At 36.4% G+C, this 27,426-nt stretch overlaps 1 protein-coding gene across 1 annotated transcript in view; it reads left to right on the top strand.

The window, feature by feature from the left end:
• Positions 1 to 19,540: 19,540 nt before the first annotated feature.
• The window catches only part of CDH12 (cadherin 12), a 243,216-nt gene continuing 235,330 nt past the window's right edge, over positions 19,541 to 27,426 (top strand). The window contains exon 1 of the mRNA XM_082045286.1: positions 19,541 to 19,836. The gene's annotated coding sequence lies outside the window, so the exon portion shown is untranslated. The remainder of the gene's footprint in view (positions 19,837 to 27,426) is intronic.

Genomic DNA, 27,426 nt, shown 5'->3' with positions numbered 1-27,426 from the left:
TCTTCTGTGCTGGGAAGCCCAGAACTGAACACATCACTCCAGGTGGGGTCTCAGTAGTGCAGATAGAGGGGAAGGATCGCCTCCCTCTACCTGCTGGCAATACTTTGCCTAGTGCATCTCAGGATACCATTATTTGTCCTGCTGCGAGGAGCACATTGCTGGCTTATGTTTCACTTGGTTTCCACCAGGACGCCCAGGTCCTTTTCTGCAAAGCTGATTTCCTCAGCTGTCCATTCTGCAAAGATGCTCAGTTACCAGCATATATGGTGTATGGGGCTCTTCCTCTCCAGATGCAGAACTTGAAGTTCCTTTCATTGAACTTTGTGAGGTTCCTGCCTGCCCATTTCTTCAGCCTGTTGAAGTCCCTCTGGATGGCAGGATGACCCACTGGTTTATCAGCACTCGTCCTGGCTTTGTGTTATCAGCAAACTTTCTGAGAGCACACTCTGCCCAATCATTTAGATCATGAATGAAGCTGTTGATCAGGACTGGACCCAGTGTTGACTCCTGGGGTATCCTGGTAGTTACCGACCTCCAGCTCAACTTCCCGCCACTGATCACCACCCTTTGGGCATGGCTTTTATGCAAATTTTCAATTCACCTCACTGTCTGCTCATCCAAATCTTAGTTCAACAGCTTCTCTATGAAGATATGAGATCTTTACTAAAGTCAAGGTAGACAATATCCACTGCTCTCCTCTCATCTGTCAACTCAGTCATTTGACCACTGATGTTTATCAAGTTGATCAAGCATGACTTCCCCTTGCTGAATCCCTGCTGACTATTCCTGATCACCTTCTTGTCCTTTTTGTACCTGGAAATGGAACATTAGGAATTGGTAAATGGAGTTATCAGTGTTGAGATGTGGTTACATGCGGCGGTGATATTTTATATCTGTTGCTTCAAACATTACACAGTGACAGATGGGGAGATTAGAGATAGTGACTGGTATGAGGTGTTTTCTCTTTGTTTTTAATTTGCATATACTATGCAAATTTATTTATTACAGTGAGAAGAAAATGGCAACTGGAAATAGACATACTATTAAATTCCTTAAATTGCAATGGGGTGGGTTTTGTTTGCACAATGTCTCGTTAGCATTGCGATAACAGTTATGAGAATGAATTCCTGTTTTGCATACTCTCATTATAACCTTCTTATTTCCACATAACCATACTGTATTGTGGGGGTAAACAATAGCAAACCATGTTAATGCCAATTTCATCTCTCTTTAATTCCACTGACTTCATTCAGTCACTGCCTAGTGCTTAAAGTGAAGGACATAAAAAGATAAAATAGCATAAGCATCAGAAGGTGTAAGTCTAAGTCTGACTTTATTTAAGTGAATGGGAATTTAGCCATGGGTGCTTGGGTAGTTGAAATTTCTTCTGTTATTTCAACACAATGCAGATACAAAAGGAAAAAAATTAACTGAAATCAAGCTGAAAACTGTTTTGAATTGGTATTACGTCTGCTTAAGAATGAATCAGCCAAACTTTGGAATTATTTTTAAATGAAACTCTAAAAAACCTCCAACCCTAAACTCACTTTATTTTTATTTCAGTTTCTTCTGTTGTTTATACTTCCAAATGAACTACAATGTGAAAAAAATCATATATTAAAAAAAAAATAAGAATATTAAGAATATTAAGATGGATGCATTAGAGATTCAGGTACACTTTTGACTTGTCAGAACAAATTACAAGAAAATAAATTTCAAAGTATTTTAATTTAGGCATGTGTTTTCTGACAGAAAAGCTCTTATAAATGTATTTATCAAAACTTTGCATATAACCTGAATTCCCTGGAAAGACAATATTTACTTTATGAAATGGCATGAAATTATTTTACTTTCAGAAAAGGTAACAGCTGACATAATGATAAGCCAGACATGGCACTTATTTTCTGTAGCTGTGTTTTCACATAACTGGCATGGATACTATGCTCAGAAAATAAGATATTGACAAGATATTGTTTAATCAGCTCTTCCCCTGTCTTTGCTACCTTGCCTCACCTATCTTTCTCAATTCCTGAGTAATTAATAAATAGGCCATGTGCCTCAGTTATTTCACACAAAAGTTCTGCATTGCTTCTTCGCTGAGTGTTTGTTGAAATATTCAAGAGCAGTTACTTGCATCTTAAAAATGAAAAATACCAAAACTCTGATGTTTCTTTCCCCTATTTATATATCCTATATTGGCAACAAAAATAATGAAGTTATAGACCAGATTTTTAATTTCTGACTATGAAAAGGAAAGGTCCATAGTCTACACCTAAAAATGATTTCAATTCAAATTATCATTTTATGTTTTAGATCAATTTCTAGATCATCAGAAACTCTGTGTATCAAATAATTTTTGTTTAGGTAGCTACTTGATATTTATTTGACAATCAAATTGTGGGGAATTATTTATTTGTTTATTTTCACAGTATCACAGTATCACAGTATGTTTGGGATTGGAAGGGACCTCAAAAGATCATCTAGTCCAATCCCCCTGCTGGAGCAGGAACACCTAGGTGAGGTCGCACAGGAACATGTCCAGGCGGGTCTTGAACGTCTCCAGAGAAGGAGACTCCACAACCTCCCTGGGCAGCCTGTTCCAGTGCTCTGTCACCCTCACTGAGAAGAAGTTTCTTCTCAAATTTAAGTGGAACCTCTTGTGTTCCAGCTTGATCCCATTACCCCTTGTCTTATCATTGTTTGCCACTGAGAAGAGTCTGGCTCCATCCTCATGGCACTCACCCTTTATATATTTATAAACATTAATAAGGTCCCCCCTTAGTCTCCTCTTCTCCAAACTAAAGAGACCCAGCTCCCTCAGCCTTTCTTCATAAGGGAGGTGCTCCACTCCCTTAATCATCTTCGTTGCCCTACGCTGGACCCTCTCCAGCAGTTCCCTGTCCTTCTTGAACTGAGGGGCCCAGAACTGGACACAATATTCCAGATGTGGTCTCACCAGGGCAGAGTAGAGGGGAAGGAGGACCTCTCTCGATCTACTAACCACCCCCCTTCTAATACACCCCAGGATGCCATTGGCCTTCCTGGCCACAAGGGCACAGTGCTGGCTCATGGTCATCCTGTTGTCCACCAGGACCCCCAGGTCCCTTTCCCCTACACTGCTCTCTAATATGTAATCTCCCAACCTATACTGGAACCTGGGGTTGTTCCTGCCCAGATGCAGGACTCTACACTTGTCCTTGTTAAATTTCATCAGGTTATTCCCTGCCCAGCTCTCCAGCCTGTCCAGGTCCCGCTGGATGGCAGCACAGCCCTCCGGCGTGTCAGCCACTCCTCCTAGCTTGGTGTCATCAGCAAACTTTTAATTGACAGCAAATTTTAATTGACAGTACGTTGACATGCAAGATATTCAGATTTATTTCAGGGTTTCAGGATTTCTAAATTAAGCTCTGTTTCAACCTGAAAATGACTCATATTTGTATTAGTTTGTGATCTATCAAGAAAAAAAAAAACTAAAAATAAAATCATTATTTGCATTTTGACAGAATTACACCTTGGCATGCAAAATGCAGTATCGAAGGTTCATATCACAGTACATAGTTTTTTGTGCTGTTCTCTAAGGGAAGTGTTCTGTTCACAGATTTCTCTATACTATCTTTGGGAAGAAATCTCCTTGTACATTGAAAGGGGAGTATACATAAAGTCAAAGCCAGCTGTGGAGACTGTATTAGTTGTGGAAGGTGTACAATGTATGAATGTGGAAATGTGTGTCTGTGCATACTGTAGTTAAGATACCAGTCAATATTTAATTGGTAAATCACTGTTATTTAGAAAATTTTTGAGTCCCAAATGCAAAGGTGTTGTAGTTAATGAAAAAATCTTCTTTGTTAGAGGCCTCAGTGCTTCACTAAGTCATGTCTGTTTCTGTGATGGACAATAGATCTCAGTTTTTTCAGCAGGAAAAGACACTGTGTTCAGTGGAAAGGTCTGGTTTCTTTGTTTTGTCAGCAAGAAAATGTGATCTAACAGTATTTACCTCCTATTTCCTTGAAAGTGGAATATGATAATAGCATGATCTGGGAAGGAAATTGTTTGTTGCATAACAGTCATGTTAAATGATAAATTATGGGAGTAGCACTGTATATCGAATTGAGGATAAGGCATTTACAGTGTGATTTAAAAAATGAACATGGAATACCCATATTGTTTACAGGAACAGCTATCATACATCTACATCTGACTGATGTGAACTTTTAGCTGGAAGATTACAATAGCTATCTTTCACAGCTCTTCTCTCATTTACCAAATGAACAGATTTATCCTGTGATGGTATTGCAGCATAAGCCTCTTTTTGTTAAGGAACCCAGCAGTTCACCCAGGCTGTGTCTGTTCTCTTCCCACTGATATCAGTCCTGCTCTTCAGTTTATCTCACGCACAGCAGGACTTCATGACTATTTAGAGGTGGAAATACTAGGGACCGAATGTCTAATTTCTGACATTGAAAATGTGCCCCGTAACCAAAGCATACCTATGAGAAAAGACGTAATGACTAGTAAGCTCACGTATCTCAGATATGAAAGTAAATTTATGTTTTTTCATTCCTCATTTTCTTCTACTTCTTCCGTCAGCCTGGGTCATAGAGGAAAAATATTTACAAAACAATCAAAATCTGGGTAAAGCTGCTTTGATAGAAACAAAGAAATTCTTTAAAGAGTAAATAGTAGAAGGACACCATTTACTTAAAAGTTGGATCATATACTTAGATTGCATTAACCGAGTTAAGAAATTTAATGTTGAAGTTTCACTCTGCAAAAGATTTATATCTGTCTAACTAAATTATATGCTCTGAGTATGTTGATAGTTTGCAACATGCATTTGGGATCCTAAGGAAGAATACTTATGCTTTGCATTTTAAAAAAATTATTTACCAGATATTGTTTTGGCTAGCTGAATTTAGTTTGCACAGTACATGTATAGCCTGGTTGTTTTTGTAGTGAAGTAACATGGCATAATACTACTTCATAAGACTCTGTGGGAATGTCTGTTTAATAAGCTAGGGAAATCCTGACAGGAAAAGACAGAGCACTTGACCAAAATGTATCTTGAAAAAAAAAAAAAAAAAAAAGTATTTTTTCTGTATGTTTCTACTAAAGGAAGCTGATTGCATATTGTCTATGATTTTTTCTTAATCGAAGGGGGAAGAGCTAGATGTCAGCCAAGAATGATAAATTTGATTTTGATAAACATATCTGTGGTCAGGTGGAAGAAAACTTACTGACATTCTTCTCTAATAATGGACTATGAGTAGCCTACATGACTAGCTTAAATTAGATGATTAATTATGATGGTGGAAACTCAATGAAGTAAATCACTCATGAGACCCTTGTGCAGTTTTAATGATGTTGCAAGGCTCACAGGGATGTTGAAGCATTCTTTACAGTGGAACACTTAGTTGTGAAAATGAATACATTTACACCAAGACAGACCTTCTGAAAAACTTGGAATGCTTGGGGTTTGGTTAGGATGTTGTATATCACCTTTTCTTCTTATGAATAATTCCATCTATGTGTACATATGTATATCACATATTTTAGCAATGAGTTATTAAGGAGTTTTTCATTTTAATTACATGCACATATATATTACCAATGCCTTTTTTGCTTGTTCAGGGGTTATGATTCATGAATAATTTGAGTAAACTATGGTTATGAACGTGGCTATAACATTATAAGTCAGTCTTGGAAATGTTAAAATGCAATTAAATGAGTTCATTGATTTTTTTTTTTTTTCTCTTATCTGCATGAATAAGGATAGTCTCTTGACGAAATGTATGTAAGTTCTGGCCCACAATCTTTTGGCCTACAAATTTCATGTAAATAATCTCACTTAACTCACTGGAACAACTTTGGTTTAGACTGTAGTGAAACAAGTCAAAGCATGGGTTGGATTTTTTTTTTTTTTTAATGGGTTGTGAGGGATATGCCCTGCATTTTTCATTTGGTCTCAAACTTACTGTTTGCTGGGTGTGACATTGTAAAGAATGTATTTGGGCAGCTAGCTTGCAGTTAGCTCTTTGTGCCCTGCTACGCTGGTAGCAGTATTTTGAGCTAATTAGGACTAGCTCAGATATGTCTGAGAGTTGTAACCATCCCCAGTCTGCTCACTGTTGAGGATAAAATCACTCCTAAGTTCTGGAACATGAATATTTGTGTCTCACATTTTACAAGATGTGATACTCTTGAGCTTTGTTGTATGAGACCTGCATTAAAAGAATCCTAGTGCATATAATACCAAGTGAAAGTGAAGTGACTGGAAATATGCTTATTAGTATTGAGAATGAGGCATAGAAACAGACAGCATTGTGCTACAAATTAAAGGGTACAGATGTCATCACTCTTGTCATAGCTTTCCTGCATGCTTCAAAAAACAGTTTGGAAAAATATGCACTCAAAAAGAAAGATCATTTACCATCTGAGCAAGTGTAGATAGAAAAGATGAAAAGTTGAGGTGAAAGTATACATGAACAATGGAAATTCCCAAACACATGAAAAGCACAACTCTTCAGGAAGGTCACTTTCATAAGTGTTTTGCTTACTGGGAGACTGACTGAAACATTGTAAAAACCTGTTGAAAGAACAACATATAACTTACATTAAGAGATTTTCAGTTGTGGCCAACATCGCCTATGAATTTCTGTTGTGTTAGACTCATAGTTATCCTCAGATATGGGATGTTTTTCTGACCTACGCATTACTCACTATTCTTTGTTTCCCTGTTTTGAAGATACAGTGTTTTGAAGGAGTGATAGGTGTGGATTTATCATTACTCTCACACATATATTTTCTCTAATTAGAAAATAAATGACGCAAAGTACAGACATTTATTTTGTTTTCAGGTGTTGGTTTTGAATTCTAGACTTTGTAATTCTTTTATTAATACAGAACTTTTTTTTCTTGAAAAAGTAGCACTTTCACAAATACTGCTCAATGATAAAGCACAGTAAATTAATCCATTATTACAACACACTTCTTATGTAAACGCTTATTTAGGGGTTGTCCTGAAACATGTATTTTACCAATGTTTACAAGATGCTAGAGTTCTTTTCTGTAAGTCTGTATTTCTGTATTTCTTCTTTTTTTTTTTTTTTTTTCCAAACCAAATTAAAGCAATTTCATTCTGGTATCATGTTCATGGAGGTCAGGGTTATTTATTATTAATACAGTGTTTTCTTCAACAAATTAATGTTTTATTATTAATATAATCATAAATAAATAATTCGTATCTTCTATATCATTAATGACATAGGACAAATATGCTTCCAATTGATTGCAAATGTGCTGCTGTGCAAATGTCAGTGTGATGGAGAGAGTTTACTTTATGCCATATTCTATAATTTTAATTAAGCAATAAAAGAAGACATTCAAAATAATTACATACCATTTCCTAGTTGAAAATAAAAAGCTAAATCCTATGCAAACATAAAGAGTGCTAGAAAAAGAAAACTGACACTTTCCTACTTAGCCTAGAATAACCTTAAGTACTTCAAAATATTAACATCAGCAACATCCAGATTGTATTAACAAATTTTAATGAAAGATGAGCTGATATATAAAGCTAGTTTACTTATAGGTCCCAATGTCTAAGAACCACTATATGCCATACCTTGATAACACCTCATTTAACTTACAGCATTGAACTGCATAGTACTGTCTAGTTTTTGTCACAAATTTAGGTAAAATAAATTAATAATAATTGTTTAAAAGAATTTGGGTCCTAAAATAGTTAAGTTTCTATAACCGGCATTTCTGAGCTCCATCCTTAGCAGCCTCCAAATATAATTCTGGAGAAATGTAAACAAAATCCCTATCTTCCTTTTAGAGTTGAAAAACATTGAAGAGGGGAACATGAGATGAAGCTGCAGCGGCTTATGAATAAACTGCACATATAACACTCTCCTGAGAAAAAACTCGGGGTTTCTGGTCCATAGCCTTGACATTTTTATGTCTGTTACACAAACAAAGTCTTTTTCCTCCATGCTGAGGCACATCACAGCTGAGCCAGGTTCTTTGTTTTTTTTGCCATGTTTTCTGTCTGGTAAAGTCTGTTCTGCACAGTGCTCCGAACTTCAGCGAGAGGGGTCTGTGGCCTTACCCAGAGCTCCAACAGGCTGGCCTAAGCAAAGCAAGCCTAATTAAACTTCATAGATAAAATGCAGTATTTGTTTCTGGAGTGATACCCTCATGTCATTATCGAGCATCCTACACATCAGTCCTGTACTTATGTACGTGATCTGTTATGAAAGTTCTGTGATCATTACTTTTTTTGTAATAACATAAAAAAACATTGTATCACAAGAACTAAACAAAAATTTAATCACTGAATAAAATCACAAATGTAATAGTGTCATCCTAATTAGAGCATGCTGCAGAAGCTCTTCCCAGTCAATTTGTTTCTCACTGCTACAAAACTTGAGATCATAAGTGCTTAGATGGTTGCTGTTGTCATTGATTGGATTGGCAAGCATGTGTAGTGGCTGCAAAGATTACAAGTGCTGAAACCATGATAAAGTTGTCTTAATAACAACAAAATAGTGCTGATACAGGCTTTATTCCACCTTGTCATTTACAGGAAATCTTTTCCTGAATATGTGTCTTAAATAAATTCTATAGGGAGATTTTAAGAGGATGCAGCACTCAGAGAGAAAACTCTGATCTTTACTTTCAAAATCCTACAGAAGGAAAGAAAGCTATATTTTGATTACTCTTTTCTGGAATAATAGTTTTCTTTCAGATTCTTATAGCTTGGGAAGCAGATAATTTCCCAAGATACAGAATAGATGTATCTATTCTGCAGGCTAACATATTTCATTCCAAGAGCATCTCCAGACAAATGGGTAAATCGAGAGAGAAATTTAAAGGGTACAGGAGTGGGAGCTCCCCTTTTAGCACTGAACTTGCAGCACATATCTTACTGTATTGTTTGAAAATAACAGGGGCTTTTTTGCATTCCTCTTCTCTTCAATCCTATTGCAACTTTCTATACTATTGGATATCAGTGTAGTGTGAGAGTTTTGAATATGAAAGTATATAGATTTTTCACCACCAACTTCTATCATCACTGATCAGCACAATACAGTATTATATACAAAATGTCAATGCTTGCATAAAGTGCAACTAGAACAAATGATTCTCATATCAATGGAGAAGAAACAAAACTTCTCGAAGCGGGGTAAAAGTGATCTCAACTGGACACGACTGTTTCTACATCCAGTGGATTTTGTACAGGTCTTAATGTTTTGTTTTGTTTTGTTTTGTTTTGTTTTCAGTTTGTTCCCATCTTCATGGAGCTTAAAATACTTTGAATATATTTGTAATCATTTGAAGCTTTTCTATTGGGGTAGTTATGTGTAGTGTACTTTTTAGGATTCTACCACAATCTAAACCCAATCTCTAAGTTCCTATCAGATGTAACAGAGAGAACTGTTTTTACCCTTATATCACTCAGTCATTCAGTTCATGGATTTATCTTGGATATCTCGCATCCCCAGTCACTGTACTAAATTCCTGGTGATGATATATCTCTTAGAACCTTAATGAAAAAGTATTCCTGCCAGCAGTATCATACAATAATATTAGCCCATGTTCTCCTGTAGTCCTAATGTAGAAGTTCCTATTTTCCTGAAATCGTTTGGGAGATCTGGATTAAAAGGAAGTTTTTATTGTAAAGCAAAACAAAACAAAACAAAACAATGTGAGATACTTAGAGGATTAAACGGATGTTATTTGGAAAGCAGAAAGGCAAATTCTAAATGAAAAGTCTGTTTTGTTACACACAGTATGAACTAAATCTGAGATCTAGATCTAGTCTTATAGGCAGTATGTTATCAGGCTCCAGAGATAGAAAATGAACCAGGCATAAAAATCCTAACTGAATTTATGCCACTAGTATTGGGCAGTCTTTGCATTTATTTGTTCCAATTTTGAGTACAGATAGCCCTACATCAGACAAGCTGCACAGTAAATTAGAATTTTTTAGTTTCCTGACCTTAGTTTTGTGCTCATGATTACTTTTGAGCTTTTGCTAGTATCTGAGAACAGACTGTGTTTTCATTTAAAAAAGATTATGAAAGTGCACAATATGTTTTATTAGTTAGTTCAATTTTTTTAATTTGTGGATCCTTTGGCATACTGAGTGACTATATAATACATAGTAGGGCTAGCACTGCCTGCCCTCCGGTGGTGTGTTAAATTCTTCACAGGAGTCTTATGATTATTTGCTGAACCATCACCATAATTGTCCCATCTGCCTCCATTTCTTTCTAGTTATAAGCATCTTTCCCCCTCATCTTCTCTCCTTTCTCTACTCTCCATGGCCTCAGGCAGGTCACTTGCCCTCTCTGCTAATGCTTCTCCATCTGTAAAATGGGAGTAATTTGAATTGTTGGGAAGATTAATTAGTGAATTAATATTTGTGAAGCACTTGAAAAATGAGAAGCACTAGATAAAGGCTAAGTAGTATAATTATTATTCTCAGAAGTGCCTTCATTAATAGGAAAAAAAAAATACAGGTTTTCTGCAAATTCTGATTAATAATCATTGTAGATGGTTCTGGAGATAGCTGAACACAGGCTAGTTGGCTGTGCCTGTAAAGAAACAAATGAATATGAATGAATATGTAGGATTTACATTTCTTACCCACCATTTTTAAAAGGCAATGTTAATATTACACATTTCCACATCAATCACGAATCACAACTGGCAATTATGAGAGAAAATGCAGCTGTGAAGTTTGGAAGCAAGGCCTGTACTTTCTGGCTTGTCAGTTCTTCTACTCTTACTCCATATACCTGAGTGTCTTTTAAACATGCTACTTATTACAGATGCAAATGGAACAGAGAGAGTAGCTGAGAATAAATATTTTAAGGTAATATCCTACAGTCTGAGCTTTGTATTGTGAATATAAAACCATCTTCTCCACCCTCCGTCCAAAAGAGAAGTAATTTCCTAGTGCTGTAATTAAGCCATCTTTCATTCCTCTATATTCAGAAAAAGGGGAAAGAGAGGCTAATGGTCCAAAATGGACATGATCACATAATGATACTTCCTGTCCAGAAAAGATAGAATTAATAAATGGAACTTTTTTTTTTTTTTTTTTTTTTTTTTAGTGTGTTGTATGCTTCATCTGTCTTCTCTGGCTAGAGAATTCTATTCAGGTTAACCACTGGAGGCCAAATTTTATTATTTAGCCAACCGTCTCAAGACACATCAACTTAAAAACAGATGAAGTGTGGCTGTGCTTTGTGGAAACAGGTTCTCTTCCAACATGTTTCCACAACAAAACTGTTTTAAAAAAACACTATTTTGGCATGCTCTTTACTGTTTTTTTGGCAGCAAGCTACAGTGAAGTACAGTTTAAGATGCTACTTCTTTATTCCCTCTGTGGAATATCATGCCAAAGTTTACATTGCCAGACTATTGCCTCTGCTTCCCTGAGTGAAGGGGCTGCAGCTGAGACATGGCTTTTGCTTGGGCTGCCTGAGCTAAGGAAGCTGTTTTTTTTGGTCCATTCTCCTCCTGCCCCCTTCAGTTTCCTGCTGGCTAGAACCGACTGTCACATTTCATATCGTGATCTGATTCTGTGTCTTCTGAGCTTTTAAAATCTTGGCATTGATAGATTTCATTGGAAATAAAGACTACAGGATGGAACAATTAAGAAGTCCGTTTTGTTTACTATAGCCTTTTCATTCTTCTATCTCTGCTGACCTTCTGAGGGAAATCTTAAGAAACCTGGTAATCAAAAAGGCCCATGAGAATGATGTTTTTGAGACACAGGAGAGAATCAGAAACAGGCGAATGAGGAATAACATGCAGCTCTGTAGAAGGAAGCAATAATTTTGTTCAAAATTTTGTTATAGACAAACTAATGGGATGGTAATATGTAGTGTGTAATGGGAAGATATTGGGAGGGTTAAGGATGTGAATAGTACAAACACGAAGAAATCTCTACAGGAGGGGCCCTGCTAACCAGTGTCAGTGACTGTGTACTAGACCAAAATATTAATGTTCCTTGGTATCCAAAAAGAAGATCTATATACATTATGCAATTCAGCTTCTTTATGTTGGGAAAGCCACTTAATATTAGGCAATTGGATGCAGTACAATACTTTTGGGAGTAATAGTCTTGCCATTAGGCCTATGGAAGGAACTAAATTACTTACATTCCTGAAAGGCTCCAAAAGTTCTGCTCTGCTCAGAACACTGGGATGAGGGACTGCCTTAGCCAGCTGTCCACCATCAGCTTGGTGTGCTGTAGCTTGAGTATTGCCACAGCAGGATCTAGCCTAATGCCAACCAACATAGTCATACATGAAGGGAGAGCACTGACCCCAAATGAGAGTTTGCCTTAGTGGCCACTGTTCCCATCAGCCTATTCTTTCAGGAGCTGGTATCAAAATAATTTTACAAGTAGTCTCTATAGTATAGTCTAGCATTCTTCGCTGTTTTCTGTACAGAAGGAAGTCGTCCTTTATAGCCAAGGGGCTGGTTTCTGTTACGTGAGAAAAAGCTTACTTCAGGCCATGAATAACAAGAGAGAACTTGGAATTAAAAACTTTCAAATCTGCTCCTCTATGGCATTTCCAGTTCCTCCTGCACAGTATTTGAGGCAATGTGATGCTAAAAGCAAGTTTTTCAGCACTTTTTCCTTTTCGTACATAAGATTTTTTTATGTGTACATGGTAAAAATGCAGCTGTTATTCTCCCTCTATTTTCTCCTTCTATACATGTCCATTCTAACACTGCCAGAAAAGGCAGAAGGATACCTTTCCTTCTAAGAGTGGCAAAAAAGAGAGCAAGAAAACAAGGAAGGATGAGCTTTAGAAGGGATGGGGAAAATAATCCTTAGAGAAGAAAGATAGGAAGCACTTGTGGTACTAGAATTGTGTAGGAAGAAACATTAATAAGGAATGAGTAAGTGGAGACAGCAGATTAAGGTAAGAAACAGGATGTTTCCTATAGCTAGAGAACAAGTACATTCGAATAACTTGAAGAGAAAAAAGAGATTTTTTTAAAAATAATTAAAAAAAAAAAAAAAAACAGATTAAAAGTTGACTCTGAAATGGACAAACTGAAAAAGATAAGAGCAGCATCATGTAAGGAAAAACAGTCAAGAGTAAAATTCAAAATAAACAACTAAACAAAACAAACAAAGAAACAAACTCAAATTCCCTGAAGTTAGAAGGCTAAAAAATAGTCAGAGACATGCAAGTTAGGATTGCTGGAAATTTTGTTTCAATTAATGCTTATATTTGTTATTATATTTTTCTTAGTTTTTCCAGAAACAAATAATGTCTGAACAATCTCAGGCAGAGATGTTGTCACCTCCTGAGATTTGATTTTCTCTAGGTATTATAAAAGCCCTGTGGTTTCACTGAAAAATGGACAGATATGATGGTTTATGACACAAAAAATGTGGCCCTTAAAGTGTCTTAGATTTATAGTATTAGTCTGAGTAAGTAGCAGAACACGCTTCAGCTATAAAAATGCCAGGGAGAATCCCAAGACTAAAATGCAGCTCCATTTTGTTCCGTTCAAGGGGACAAGCAATCCCTCCTTATTCAGAAAGACGGGAACATGGAGGCTAATGGATAGGTATAAGATATTTATATGGTTACAAGCAGTATCTTATATCCCTACACAATACTTTCTGCACTATGCTCTCTCCCTTATCCTTGCATGCAGGGAGTAAGCAGGCAGAGATTTTACTGGGAAGTTGTTGTAAATTCCTACTGAGACAGGTCATACCACAAATCACACTGTTCCCTTCACTTGAACAAGAAGGATGTGAGGGAGGAATTGTACCTTAGAAAGGATGTCCCTGAGTCATTCTGTCTCCCACACTGCTCCTGTGCTGCAACTTGCATGGCGCTCCTGGTTATTGCTGTTATGCCTAAAAGACCTCTACAGCCCTCAGCAAAAAGGAGACCCAGACCAGAAATTACATGTCACACTTTGCTACAAAACCATGTCCTTGGTTACAGCTGTGTAACCTGTTTTCAGGTGAACTGTATAGGTGTGTATCGCTGACAGAAATTTTCAGCAGAGATAAATAAACTTCAGATATAAAATTTACTCTGTCCTGTACATTCTTGTAGTCCTGCAGTTTTCAATTCATACAGAGACATACCAGACAGGCTGAGCAGAATTTGGATTCTATCTTTTAACAAAACTGCCTTTATAATACATATCTGTAAATAAATAGTATTGCAGGTACATACCATATTCAAATAACAGTCCATTCTGCTTCTTTCTTCATAACTCTGAACAATCATAATTCACATGGTGCTTGAACATGAACTATACTTCTCAGTGATACAAAGTATATTTTTCTCAGGTGGTAGTGAAACTGAAGAAGCATAATCAAAATAGTGGTGGATGGTTTCCATTTCACATATTTTTTCCACCTTTCCTTTTCTTTTTAGTGGATTTGAATAATTTTTTTAAAACTTTGTCCTTCCATGTTTCATTTCACTTACAGGCCTCTGTATCTTCTCTACCCATAGGTTTCCTCCTCTTGGGAAGAACAATGTTCTTTAATACCTTCCAGAACTGAATCATGGAGTATTTATTAATAGCCAGCACTAGCCTTCCCACTGTCATTATGTTTTTGGAACTGTTCCACTGTGGTATTAGGATGCTCCAAAGCTTGCATTTGTTTCTTTATGCATTTTGTGGACCTTTACTTAAATCCAAAGTTATCTGTGCCTCCTAATTACCTCCAATATTGTGGGGATGCCTCCAAGCAAATGGAGAGCACTAACATTAAACTGTCAACTACCCTAGCTTAATAATGTACAACAAAACCCAAACTGTACATTGCATAACATAATCAGAAATGTCATAAAGCAATATGCAGTACTTCTTATCTTTGGAAGTCTGGTCTAAGCAAAACAAACAACATTGATTATTATTGCTAAACTGGAAGTGAGAACAGTGATCAGATAACAGCAATAATGCTTTAGATTTGTCTGAGCCCCTAGAACTACCAGAAGGAGGAGCCTGATGAAATGAGCAGTTTTCCACTTAGTATGGCTAGGATAAAGCTGTTTCCTTCCATCTGGATCACATCTTTACCTTAACATCAAGAACCTGTTGAATAAGGCACTGAACTAAGGTGCCAAAAGTTTAAGATAACACTTCTGGTTAGATGCAAACAAGCTTTCTGTGTTTTCTGTATTCACACTGGCCAGAAAGTTTTTTGTTTTTTTTTTTTTTTTTTAAAAAAAGAAAAAGATCAATGTCAAAAATAAAATATTGGATGGTGTTGCCGGATGGTTGATCTTTGAAAACTTCTGTAATAATCATTGATGACAAATTGTATTTCTTTCCACTTAAATCAATGCAGCTATGCTGATGTAAACCAGACGAGAATTTTGAATTGAATCTGCTCAGCCTGTGCGTTTGAAATTAATGAAAATGAGAGTAAAATTTCAGTGCTAAAATGCATGGCAATTGTCAGGTACACAGAGTTATCTATTTTGGTTGTCCCTGGCTGTCACGGGGGAAAATGGTTGCCAAAATGCAGAAAATCTGATGGCTGTGAAAATTCAAATGGTTCAAATGGTTTCCATTTTCTCCAAAGCATTTTTAATGTCTTTAAGTGCTTTGTTATTTATATGTTTTTCCCTGCCAGATGAAGGATAAAGATGGTTTCACTTGGTCTCTTCTGTAAAGTCTGTTTTTACCACTATCCTGGAGTATTCCCATGCCTGATTTCTGGTTGCTGTTTTTCCAGCCCAAATGAAGCAGACAATATCTCTTTTTATCAATTACTTATAAAAAAAGAACTTACTGGCCAAATTGACACTCCTAGTACATCTTATATAGTATATCTTTTTTGTACCATAGGACCTTTTTACCTGTAGAAAAAAAGTTCTGTATGTTGAAGGCATGGGTTAAGACACAATTCACTTCTAGTTCATTGAGTTCCTGAGCATCAGGAGAGTTAAGGTAACTGATTGTATGTGTGATTTGGGCCAGCAGAAAAGTTGTGACTACCTTAGCACATAGGTGATTCTGCCACTTTTCTTGCTGTTCCTCTATGGCCTTATATTCTGTATTGAATTTACATTGATGCATAATGAAGCATTGTGCTGCAGTAGTTCATGTCTCTGAAGTGAAGGTATTTATGTGATTAAGAAACTTGTATAGTTTTCTGTGTTTATTTTACCATTCACTCTATTCAAATGACTAATTTGGGAAATACAGCTCTTTTAAAAAGTGTTATTCATCTGTTAAAATACACCACAAACCAAACAAATTATTCTTTTAATGAAGCATGAGTATCTAATGACCTTTGCCAGGAAAACTACCATGGCTTATGCAATGATACTGTAAAAGTCTTTTAAATTTTACTACTAAATGGTATTAGTTGGTAGAGGATTTTTTAACATGATTAGTATCTTGTCTTCCCCATGAGGTAATATTTTTTGTGTCTCATTGATGAGCAGACCTGAAACAAATTTTTCTTGTGTATGCATTTCAAATCCTGTTGTGACTTTAAAATTTTCTCACACGTGTATATTTAAAGTCATGGGTTGTGGCAGTGACTTCAAAGGTTGATCATGGATTATATAGAAAATTAATCCTTTTCCTTCCTTTTTTTTTTTTTTTTTTTTTTTTTTTAACTACTTTAATGTACTTGCCCTTTTGTATAAAAATGTATGAGCCACGAACCGTGTCTATTTTTTTCTTTTAATATATATAAGTGATTATATTATCTCCTATTGATGATATATTACTTTTCTGATCTCCTTGCTCTGAACAACCTCTGTCTGCTTATCTAAATGACTGATAGGAAAAATGTAAAGTTATATTTAGGATTGAGAATAAGAGCCAAGACAACTGAATTAGCTGCTGTTATTTAGACTGCAACAGGATTTATAAGTGATTCAAATTATTGTATACTTTTGTTTGTTAACACTGAATTTAAAATGCCAGTTTCTTACACAATTGTCCAAGTTATCAGTAAGTCCCATTTGTTTCTGCACAAACTTAAAAAATGTTGTCACTTCAAATTTGGCCCATCCATTATTTAGTCCCTTTTCTGGACCTGCTGTTTTCTTTTTCAGACCTGTACTTGAGGTGAGAAACAATTAAAATAATTCAGTCATATACTGTGAACTTCTGTACAAATGCTGAATTTTAAACCTTTAGAAGTCAATCAGGACATTAAGGGAGAAAGATTACAATTTCTATTAGAAGAGTGGAATTTTTAGTATAAAACTACTGAAAGAGATTTGAAAAGGGGATAGCAACATGAAAAGTATTCCTGACATGGAGATCTCAGAGGTTGTGGAACAGTAGTTTAAGAGAAGCATTGAAAATTCCAGGGCTGCTGAGAGTTCAGACTCAAATAAACAAAACAGAAAGAAGTGTGAAATTGGAAGCTTTCAGGAATAGTGAAGAAATTGTCCTAATAAGGTATTTTTTCATATTTAATTTCTTTCCTTGTATTTGAAATCATAAATAATACACTGTGTGTCTGTGGATTACCTGTTTCACGAGTGATGCCATGTCAGAACAGATAAGGTGGTGAATGTTGGAATGACTTGCTGCCCATTCTGTAGTACAAAGTTATGGTAAGGAAAGTAACTTTTTCAGTGAGGGCTCTAGCAGAAAGTCATCTTGGTCTCAACACAGGAAACTCATTTAATCAAGCTCAAGAATGTGTTTATTTTTCATTTTAATGCATGTAAAAGCCTTCTTATTTGATTAATTATTATTTTGTTATCATTAGTCCCAGGTGAAATGGGAATCCTTTGGTGACAGACATTCAGTAAATCATATTCAAAGATAACTCATGTTTTACAAATTTGCTGTCTGAATATGAAATATTGCCAATGACAATTTTATTAATCAGATTTTTCACATGGAGGAGGTTTTTACTGGTACAAAGAGAGAGGCGATTCCAGAGGAGAATCATGAAAATTATATAGCTACCGCTGTCAGGGTAGAAAAGTTGGTCTCTTCCTACTGACTGTATGATGGGAACATGGGACACTTATCTTACATGTGTTGCTTGTTTCTCAGGCATTATAGTCAGGGTGACCCAAGTTAGGATGACAAATCATTGTCCTCTTTGTCTTGCTAAATAAATGGGTTATTCAAACTTTCCTGGTTAGTTCTGAGTGACCTAAGTCACATGATACTGTTTTCTCTGTAATAATATTTCTGATGTTAATGCCTTCAGAAAGTAAATACGTAATCCATTTCCTTTGTCATTTGCGTAACAACTTAAAAATTACTTTCTTGACTGCTTATCCTACTAAACTACAATTGTACTGTTTTACCTCAAATATCCATTAAAATAGACCCCAACTAAATGCAATTAAAAATTCCAGTATATGTTTATTATTATCTTCATTTCTGCATTTATGGAAACTTATGATAACTACATATGAACTAACATTGTTACTATAGGTTCCAAATATTTTTCTTTAGTTGCTATCAAAATAAAATTCCATCCATTTTATATTGGTGCATCTGACCACCATTAGTAAACATGTTATTCTGTGAACTCTCTTAGTCGCAAACTGGTATTTCCATGGATAAATCTAAATGGGAAATTGGCTAGCACCATAATTGTTGACCAAGAAGCAGGAAAATAGCAGATGAGGGGAGTGATAAAACTTGCCATACTTTGGCTAAACTTGTTTGACTACATAAGCCTGAATACTTGGTACACAAAAATCTACATTCTCTAATACCCTGGAATCAGAAAAAAAAAAAAACAAATAAACCTCATTCTTCTTTAACTCTTTTTTTTTTTTTTCCCATCTAAATCTAATCTATCATCTTTTATAGATTTATTTGTATCAGCATAAGTGAAAGGCAAATTAGGTCCTTTAAGTGCATTATTTGTTGTTTTTATTTTCCCTCTACTGGAGGTGTAGAGGAGAACTTGTATTGTTATGCTTGGCTACTGATTTTATCTCTGTGTTGACGAATCCTTTCTGTACTGATTTGGCATTCTTTCTCTACATTTTGTTTAAACTGCCACATACACTTGTTAAATATTTCTAGTCTGTTTGAGTTCTGTTGTTTTCTTTTTCTTTCCATGGTGATTGATCGCCGTCTGGGGGCTAACACGAGCCCACCATGCTAATTTCACTTATTCTGCCCATTAACTGCTTCTGTCTCCAGGGTCAGAGACAGATGTATGAACCCACTTTATCTCTCAGCTTACAGAACATCTTATACAGTGAGTGTTGTATTACGAAACAGCTACAACAGCCTCTAATTACTCAGGTCTACACTGTGTTGAATGCTGGTGCACCTTGAGAAACAGCATGCAAAAGCACATTTGTTTAAGTCCTCAGATGGTTAACATTGTGCATAACCTCCTCACAAATTACAGCCTCAGCTGCAGCACATCCATTAGTCTGGAAGAATGAAGATTCCCAAGTGGCCCTGGTGCCTTTCCCAATTCCCCTGCGACCCACCAATCCTCTCAGTGCTTCCTCTGCATGTAGGGAGTGTTCAGAGCTAATCAGGTCAATGATCATCTCACAGCTCAGGGGACATGACAGGAGCCTATCACAGCAGTTACACGATCTTCCAGACCTGAGCACGCTTGCTGAGAATCTCATGTTCAGAAACATTGCTTTGGTGCCTCTTCTCTCACTCCCCAGGAGCCTCTGAGGATTTCAGCTTATCTTTCTCTCTCTCCTTTAGACAGTGAAGAGTTCAATATCAACGCAAAAAAGGCAGAGCAGTATGCAGCTACCCGGAGGGTGTTGATTGAAACTTAGATTACCCCCAAATCGCTGTTGATTTGACTGATGCTTCAGCTTTACCAGAGAAAAGGTTTCAATTGAGGTAAGTGCTGCTTTATCTGGCTGACTGCATCATGCCGAATTTCTGCACTGAAAGTTGGAACGGAGTGAGCTGCCAGCCTGCACTGCAGCAAGCGAGCCCGCGCCCTCCCTCCGGGGAGGGCTGGGGGCAGCTGTCCCAGCCTGGAACTCCTCTCTGGAGGGATTCAGGATTTAAGCAGCTTCTTCTGGATGGCTGCAGTTATTTCTGATTCGGTGGTTCTCTGAAGCTTGGGGGGAGAAAAAAAAAAAAAAAAGTAAAAAAAAAAGTAAAAAAAAAAGTAAAAAAAAAAGTGAGAAATGTGCAGGCGTGTGAGAAGGGAGGAGGAAAGGCAAGCGCACTTTCCTCCTTTGTGCTTAGTAGATTTATTTGGGGAAGCACAGCAGCTGGAAAGGTGAAGTAGATTGTGATAAAACTTCATTCTGAATAAGGAATGTCGTTCCTACGCAAGCAGGAACTTGCAGACGCAAGGCTTCAAAGTCCCATGGCGTTTAAACGAGACAGGGATTTTTGAAATGTGAGTCAAGAATATGCATGCAGCTTTCCAGGTTACCGTCAGACTGAGGGCTGTGACTGGCATGTGTAATCTTATATTCGGAGGCTGGTGTGGTTAGGATGGTTGCTTTTGCAGGATTAGCTGTTATGTGGGTCATATGGGTGAGTGGGGGTGTGAGTTCAAGACAAGTGGTCAGAAAATGAAATTCGTAATTGCGGGGACAGGGGCGTGAGGATATGGAGGGGGGAAGTAGTGTTTGATTATAGAGAGGACGCATTTTTCATGGGCTGATAGAATGTGTGGCATATCAAAAGAAATAGACTGATTATTGAAAATATTTATTTTGAAAGAAAAAAAGTTAAAGCAGATGAGAGAGGCTGTCTTGAAAGTTTAAATTATTAATAAGAAAAAGTCAGACATGCAGCCTGGTCAGTTAGGTGACCTGGTGGATACCTATGTCGTATCCACCCTGAAATGTCGAAAGTTAACTGAATTTGATAATATCAGTCAACTCCACACTTAATAGCTATGCTGTCGGGGGATGTAATTAAGAAGCTACTGAACAGCCCAAACTTCCAATATTGTAAGGGACCAAATTAAGATACGTTGTATTAAACACGTCTGTGTTCTTTCTGTTGTCCACAAAAATTAACACACTGGGTTTAAAGGTCATAATAGGGAGAAAAGTTCAATGGAATGTTGATTGATTTTGAATCTTGCTGTCTTAAACAGATGCCCAAGTTCTAGACAGTTTATAAAAGTGTGAATTAATTGCACTGGGTTTTTTTTCAACCAATAGTGGTTACTATCAATGAATATCTGTATCATTGGTTATCACCCAATGTTGGTAATACAATTCATGGCAGTATATCTTGCAATAAAAGCTTGGTTACTCAATATGGAGAGACATTTTTTTCATCCAAAAATTCCTCCCAAGCCGCTACCCTATTCCATTCATACCCTCTACTCCCTGCCTCTCCCCTGAAAAACAAACAAACAAACAAACAAAAAACCACCACCACCAACAACAAAAACCACACCAGACAAACAAACAAAAAAAATTTATTACGTGCAGTTTGTTACTTAATCCATTAGCTTTTTCAGTGAGAAATACCAAGTTCTGTTTCTCACAAAAGCAGAAACATATGGGAAAGTGACCTGAGATTTTGAGGGAATGTACTAAGAATACTGACAGTTTTAATTGTCTATCAGTATATTCTCCTTTCTGAAAATGATTTCTGAAACTAATGTTTTTTTATAATGGTGTCTCAACATATCCACTCTTTTCTTGGAAAGGAAGTTGATTTTGGAAGTAGTTACAGGCACTGATCATCATTTTGTTGTAGCATATGTCTTACTTCTTTTTCATGTTCCGTTAATATGACATACACTGAGTTTTGTGCTTCTTGCATCCTGAGATGCAAGTCTTGACCAGGGTAGAAATATTTGAATGCACAAATCAGCTTCCATTGTACACTTTTTTACCTTCATGAATGATCAATGTTTTCTCAGCATAATTAATGTTCAAAAACATACATCAGAATATTCATTTTAAAAAATGAAGGCAACTTAATGCACTTCATGGAAAGATTTCTAGTGTAAACAATTCCTAAGCAGTCACAGACATCCACGTTACAGACAAATAGCAGGAACTTCTATTTCAATATTTCACAAGGACTGACTACAAACATTGTTTGACATGGTGGCTCTGTTCCCCTTTTGTCTCACAAAGCTGGTGCTGTAAGTAAAAAATAAATAAATCATGCTTTCATGGCAGTGTGTCTGTGAGTTTCCAAATAAGTCTTACAAACACACTTACATCTATTATTTTTTTTACAAGACCAGATGTTCTATCTGCTTCTGAGTGGAGAGCTCTTACTTTCCGGCATGCTAGTCTCAGAGATTGTATGAGATGACAGATCACCAAACACAGGGAAATGCTGTTTTTCCTCATGTTTTGATAAAAATAGACAATGATGCTATAATTATTTCCCGATCTTTTCCATTGGTGTATTATGGGCTTGTTCACAGATAGTGAAGGTCCCAAAGTGACCTCAGCAGTACAGGCAATATCATTCCTCATTAAACAAATAATTTGAGGCATCCGATTCACTGAAGGTTTTCAGACTTGGTAAATGTAAGAACACAGATTACACAGGAAGGCAGTGGAAGACATGTCAGTATAGCCTAGTTCCCTCTTTTGAGCCCTTTTTTTCACTCTAAAACCTTATGAGATATTGTTAAATATATAGCTGTATGCAGAGTTCTGCTTTATTTCAGGTGTTTCAAGTTCTTTGAGTAAGGCTACTATTAAATTTTTTTTGCCTCAAGCTACATCTCCTTATTACTGACAGAAGAGTATGATTGCTGTCTGGCCTAACTTCATTTAAAATTAGTGTTTGATGCTAATACTTTAACATTATAGGGACTTTTAAAGGAAATTTATTAAATTGAGGTTTGGAAAGGCATAAAGCAAAGGGAGCTCTCTGAAACTGACATAAAACCAACCACAGAGCAGCAAGGAGGAGTTCTGCTAAGACAGTGATAGTCATATATGAAAAAATAAAACAACTGTTAATGACCACAGTTAATAATGCAGATAATGTAATGTAAAGAGATATGTCATTTCAAGAGGATAGTGTGGAAGTGAGATAGAATAAGTTTCAGGCATTAATGAGTTTCCTCAGTTTCCTTTTTCAAAGGTATCCGGTAATTTGCTTTACTGTAGAGGAAGGCATGTAAAGCCCTGTGTTACTAACACCCATTGGAGAGCTAAGATCTGCTTTGTTAGCAAGACCACCATGTCCCACCACACTCTTGTTATCCCTGCTCCTTCCATTATTTTTGTAGTCTGTTTCCTGGGCACTTACTCTTGCACCTCTGGGTAGCACTTTCCTCTTCATCTAGATTCTTTTTCTTCCTAATGATTTGTGTTTCTTTTTATTCCACTCCTCTTAACATTCTTCCTTTTTATTTCCTTTATTTTTCTTCATCTGCCATGAGTTAATGCTTCATCACTCTCACATCCATCTCTTCCTTCCTTTGATGTTGTGAAGACATCATCTTTTTCACTTTTCACCTGTGTACATTTTACTCTTTAACTGAAACAGAAAACCCCTCTGAAAACACTCTGAAAACTCTAGTAGTGACATGAATGGGATACCTGTGCTCCAACATTCTACCATCTCTTTATCCCCTTTCTCTGCACTTTTGATTTAGATTGTAGATTCTTTGTGTCAGGGGCTATGTCTCAGAGTACAGTGAGTAGCCAGCACAGTGAGAGCCAGTCCTGTTTCCAGCTTTGGAGTCTATGTGTGTGTCTATACTGCAGAAGTCACCTGCTCTTAACTGGTGCTCTTAACTGGTTCATAGAATAAAGCTTTGCAAGTTTTAACTCAGATACCTCAGGACGTCGTTCTGGCAAAAGCGTAGCCTACAGTTAAAAAGAAACACGTATTGCATTGTATATATATATATATATTTTATAAATACATGCAAATACATCAGTTTTCAGCATGTTGTCAGGGGTTGTTATTTTCAACCCATTGTGAAAGTTGCACCATCTGAACTTCTCAGGCTCATAATTAGTTGATTTAGACAAAAATGTAATGTTTGCTACTACATTTTCTTCTCTTTTTATTGTTCTTTCTGATAGATGTACCATGTTAAAGAATGAGTATCAAACCTCGTCTTTCTTTGTATTAATAGAAACTTTCACTAAGGTCCACTTAACTCATTGAAGGCATTTGGTTTGGCATGTCTCGTTGGATGCGTTATTTGTTGAGACAACTATTTTGTAGCACAGTTTTGAGGATTCAGTGGTGTTTTGAGAGAGAGAAAGCTTCAGTCTGCTTCCTTATTGAACATTCAAGCCTGGTAGCTTACAGGGAATAAAATATTTCATGTAGATAATTTCTACGTCAAAGTAAAATACAAACCTACACTGCCGCATTTATTACTGGACTTGGTATTTAGCAGAAGTAAAAGATACGTATTACAATGCTAATATTGCAATGGATCATTTACAGAGGTGTTTTGTTTTGTTTTGTTTTTTTTCCCCGAACAAATGGGAGTTAAGATATTGCATCATAAGACTTGATCAGATTACTTTAGGAGCAGCTGTGGTTCAGTTTCTGTCAAATGTATCACTTCAGTTTTGAGGGTAAAGAGAGTTTTCTTGTAAAGATCAGGCTCTTTGATGTACATCAGACAGTTCTGAGACTGGAGGGGCATCTTTCTCCTGGAGATATCCAAGATGTCCATAGTTTTTAAAGCAATGACTGCACTGGTTGACATATGTACAATGTAAGCTATGTTCACTGTCCTGTGTCCCAGCAGAGTGTGATTTGGGGTCTGGGTGTTGAAGTCCATCTCTGCGCTGTTGTGCTGAATGGCCCAGAACTGTAATCTCAGCTCAGACTAGAAATGTTCATGGAGACATTCGTAAGAAACATATAGGTCTGAAATTCAAAACAGGAGAGCACCTAAGCTCCTAACTCACAATAAAGTGCTGTCTCCCACTTAAGTTGAAAAGCTGTATGTTTAGGTACCGGAATTATGTTGTGCTTCAACTACAGTATATTCAGAACAGTCTCCAAAGCAGATGATAAACACTCAGTTAAATGCCTTGGATGAGTTGTTCTTGTTTAAAAGTATATCAGATTTATTATTCTTTTCACAAATGCATTTGCTCACTGACTGCATTAATAGTATGTCCAGCACACCAAATATGCTTAGAAAATACACTTGTGGCTGACTTGGTTAGAGAAACTTTTGAATTATTTTTTTTTTTTCTTCCAGTGAAGGTAAATAAGGATGCAAACCCACATATTTTCCAGTAAACAGATGAGACTTTTGACCTTTCTTGATTAACACTGTGCTCCAGCACTGATCCCAAAATCCAGCTTTTTGACCTAGGTCATTTTGGGTCTATAAGCATTGGGTAGGTTCTTGGCTGCTGTTCTCTGAAGGCTGGCAGTAAGTGCTAAAAGTAATTGTAAATGCAGACACACATTTGCTAAACACTTGTCTGTGGCCATTTATTCATTTCATAATAATTTTGGTTTGTTCAGTCTGTTCAACCACTACCCTCAGGGTGTGTTTTGCAGTGGTGACCTAAGTTCTGAGTTTCCTTACCACCACTCCCTTATGTTCTTCAGTCCCCTTGGAATCTTTATATATATATAGTACAGTGTTTCTGTATATAGAATTTAAATGGTAGTTTAAGCAACTCTCCTAAAAGCCTATATGAAGATCACAAAGTACATATATTAAGAATAACCTTCTTGGCATCCTGTCCTCAGGCATACTGACTTTGTGCATGTTACGCACTTTATATATCTGTTTTATATTTAGTTCAATACATAATCTAAAAGGCAGGGGTGGGGGTGGGGGAAGGCTCTATCCCATGGTTCAGTTTTCCTATTTAAGAAAATACTGCAAATAAAACAATATTGTAAATGGAACAAATATACTAGATAGTACAGAGACGGTTTTCTAAGAATATTTGTAGTATGAAGAAAAGAAAAAAACTAGTATTTCTTGACTAGACTTCCATTGTCTTGAACAGTTTGAGCAGAATTTTACTCAATACTTTTGCTGCAGATTTGATGATTAAACCATTCCACCAAATCTGAAGTCACTCAGATTTAGCTGCAACAAGCTTTCTGTAAAAACTCTTCAGGTTCAAGTAATATTTCAATCATTAAACTGGAGTATTAATTATACAACAAAATGAAAAGACATTTCATTTCCATGTAGGAAACTTGCATCTTTCCTTGTTAACGGTCTTTTCATTTCTCACTAAAACATTAATGATCTTTGTACTTGTTTACTGTAATTTTAAATATTTAACTCGATCTCATGAAAATGGTAGTAGGAATATAAATTCATTGCATTCACTGTCACAAAGAACACTTCTTATTCTTTTTCTGTCTAGTGTAGATCTACCTCACTGTCACTGTAAGTCTAAACAGATGTTACAGAAGTCCTGATTTACACTGATAGAAGAAAAACAGGAAGAGAAAAACCCTATGTCTTTCAATAAATATTCCCCTTTTTCTATCACTATGTAATGAGCAATCCTCTCAGAATACATCTGTGTTTCATATTGTCATCTTTAAATAGCTTTTTTTTTAATCTGACCTCCTAGACAGTGGAACTCAGGTTTTCTGTAAAACAGGGCTTTTGGTAATTTGGCCCTTCTACCTCTGAATGGTTACTTGAAGGAGCACATATGTCAAAATAAACAAAGAAATAAAACATGTTATACCCAGCTTCTGCTTGAAAGAGCACGTATGTCAGAATAAACACAGACATTAAGAGGTGATGTTGAGAAGGTAAGTGCTGATAAGGAAAACACTGAAATGAACTTGCTAATTAAAATGTTTTTTGAAGGGTATCATTTATCTCTGATGGTTTTGTGATTGAATGTAAAGACTTTGATCTCATTTTTTGGTCCTCACTGCATATAAATCGATTGAAATTTTTAGGCACCATCACTTTCTTTGACATTTGTCCTTGTGTCTCCTCATCTTCCCCCCTCCCATCCTTTATTATTATTTAGAATGGAAATGTCCTTTGTCTGCTGCATGGAACATGTAAGCAACTAAATTCAGGTCCATCAATGGACTTCAGTCCCACTCTGAATTACCCATCAAATGTAGCAGATAACAATTACCTGTCACTCTTTCTCACTCTGAGAGCCAAAATGTATCAGTCAAGGACATATTTGAGTTCCAACAGCCAAGAACGTGAGTAATTCTAGGCTGGGTGTAGCAAAGATGCTGTGTATAGCAGAAAGAAGCAGAGCCATCAGGGCAAGCATCTGAATGTTTTTAATAGGTAATTAAAAAAAAACAAAAAACAAAAAACAAAAAACAACAACAACAGAAAACCCCACAAACAAACAAACAAAAAAACCAAGAACACAGCAATTAGTGGATTTTATTTTTTTTTTTCCTGTGGAAGTGTTTTTCTTCAAGCTTGTTATTTAAACTACGTGGGTTAGTTGGTTTATATATATATATATATATATATATTTTTTTTTTTTTTTTTCACTCTGCCTGGAACTCCCTGGAGCATTAAGTTCCAACAAA

This window comes from Streptopelia decaocto (genome assembly GCF_964273445.1).
Source record: "Streptopelia decaocto genome assembly, chromosome: 2".
Taxonomy (NCBI): domain Eukaryota; kingdom Metazoa; phylum Chordata; class Aves; order Columbiformes; family Columbidae; genus Streptopelia; species Streptopelia decaocto.
This window is presented reverse-complemented; position numbering and strand designations above follow the sequence as displayed.